Raw genomic sequence first — 2,100 nt, forward strand, 5'->3', positions numbered from 1 at the left:
ATGGAGAAGAGAACCTTCTCAATCTACTGATATTCCATTGTGACTAGGTTGTCAAACACTCCATTGAAAGGAATAATATTTCTGCAACCCCATCTGCTTACCCATCTATTTCCTAGCATTTTTTGTTACTTCCTGGAGGGTGCACTTAGACTTGCAGACCCTTATGTGCCTTTTCTTTTCCTTGGCTTTTTCCTTTTGATTTTCTATCTAATGCTACCCTTATTGCTTCCAAGGTCCCAGATTAAGCAGTTGGGAACCTTAATTCTCTACCTAAACTACTGGTCTGCCAAGATTAAACAGTTTGGACAGACATCTTTCTCTATTCTACAACAGACAATTGAAACATGGCATGATCCAGATTAGGCTGTTGGACCATCCATCAAAATTGAGTCCACATCAAGCTATGTACACACATTGTCTTCTCTTGGAAATATGGGATCTTTGCATCATCAAAGCAGAGCATATTTGGAACTTTCTTTGACAATCATGAAATATGAAACCTATTGGTATAGGTAGCTAACATATTGTATATGGAAAATGATGATGATTTGATTGTCGACCCAGTCTTAGTAGCACTTATTTTTTGTTATGTGCAGATCGACATTCTAACATGCTGATTTCCTTACAGATGCTTTGAATTCATGTTCATGCTTTCTGTGGGCTCTTTATTAGACTTAATTCTAGATATTGATTGGGTTCACGATGAGAATTGAAGTCATGCACCACTCTCAGGGTGTCTCTGTTGAAAATGCCTACCCAAACGATTTCTCAGAAGCTTTGTTACATCCCAGAGCTTCTATGGATTTGTTATGTACCTGATATGTGAATTTTTCTATCATCAATGGAATTTTAGTAGACATCATGGCTCCATCTTTTTTTAAGCCTTTTACTAGATTATTGGACATAAGAGCTTCAAGAGAAATGGGTTGATCACTTGGACGAGTTGGCTCTTAGATGCATATATTTGTAATTCCATTATGTTTTCATATGACTAGGCTAATCTGTATGGTTGGTACTGCATTTTTCTATGGCCTGATTCATTTTCATTTTTAGAATTGTTTGTTATATGTCGTTAGTTATATATGATAATTTTGATTACAGTTATATTGTTTTCACAGGTCGTACTTATTTCCAAACTTTTTTCATTTTGTAATGATTTATTTAGGTTATGGGCAGTCAGATTCAGTTAGTGAACGTTTTCAATGGAACTTAAGCTGTAAATAAAATCATGTACTTGAGTGTGACTTTCATCAATAAAGAATATATTTTCTATTGTTGAAAGAACATAAAAGAAAATATATGAATTGAAAGAAAAAGTCACCGGAACACTGAATACGGTATGCTTGATTAAGACCAGAGAGAAATCCCATCCATTAACATATTACCTGCATCCACAAAAATGTGCCATTCTAACTCTGGTATTTTTTAAAGGACCACTTATTTAGAGATAGTTTGTCTTCATCCAGGCATGTGTAAAAATATCGTAACTACCACACTGCAGGGATTTTTGAATCTTAGGGCACCTGTTTAATACTGGCATGGAGGGAAAAGAGAATCTTGAGTGCAGACAAGAGGACATCAGTAGGTTTGCAGGTTTTAAAGGAAAGAGTGCAACAGACATAGAGGCTAAAGGTAATTTTTTTGTCGCAGGGTCTTAATTATTATTCAGTGTGCAGAAATAGGAATACTTTGTGGTTCACCTTTTCTTACAGTTGAGAAATTGGCATTACAGAAATCTAATGATAGAAATTTCCAGGTACAAAAGTTGAAAAAATTCTAGGTATAGAAATTCATGTTTTCTTATTTTTCTGTAAGGGTAAATAAAAATACATTCCACATTGTGCACCTGTAAAGTCAAGTTTCAACTGCAGTTGATGCATTTAGATATATGAGGGAATAGTTAATGGATTTTACACAACCTTCCAAAGTGTATAATTTCCATGATCTTGGGTCTAGCAATGTTTTAAAATTCGGCCAGACTGAATCGGATTCGGCTGATTTGACCGAGCCGGACAGCTGGTTGGGCTGGCTTGGTAGAAAAACTAGTTCGGTGGCTAGTTTGCTACAAAACCGGCCAAGACCCACCCCTGGTCGGGCTAG

The 2,100-nt window shown here is 36.1% G+C and overlaps 1 non-coding gene across 1 annotated transcript; it reads left to right on the top strand.

Annotated features, from left to right (window-relative positions):
* The first annotated feature begins 533 nt into the window (after positions 1–533).
* On the top strand, positions 534–620 carry LOC149247919 (small nucleolar RNA U31b). Its single transcript, XR_016267814.1, has one exon. It is a non-coding gene; the product is annotated as a small nucleolar RNA U31b (small nucleolar RNA).
* Positions 621–2,100: the final 1,480 nt, after the last annotated feature.

This window comes from Pinus tabuliformis, chromosome 7, assembly GCF_031772625.1.
Source record: "Pinus tabuliformis cultivar Carrire ecotype Pingquan chromosome 7, CPIR1, whole genome shotgun sequence".
In the NCBI taxonomy this organism is placed as follows: Eukaryota; Viridiplantae; Streptophyta; class Pinopsida; order Pinales; family Pinaceae; genus Pinus; species Pinus tabuliformis.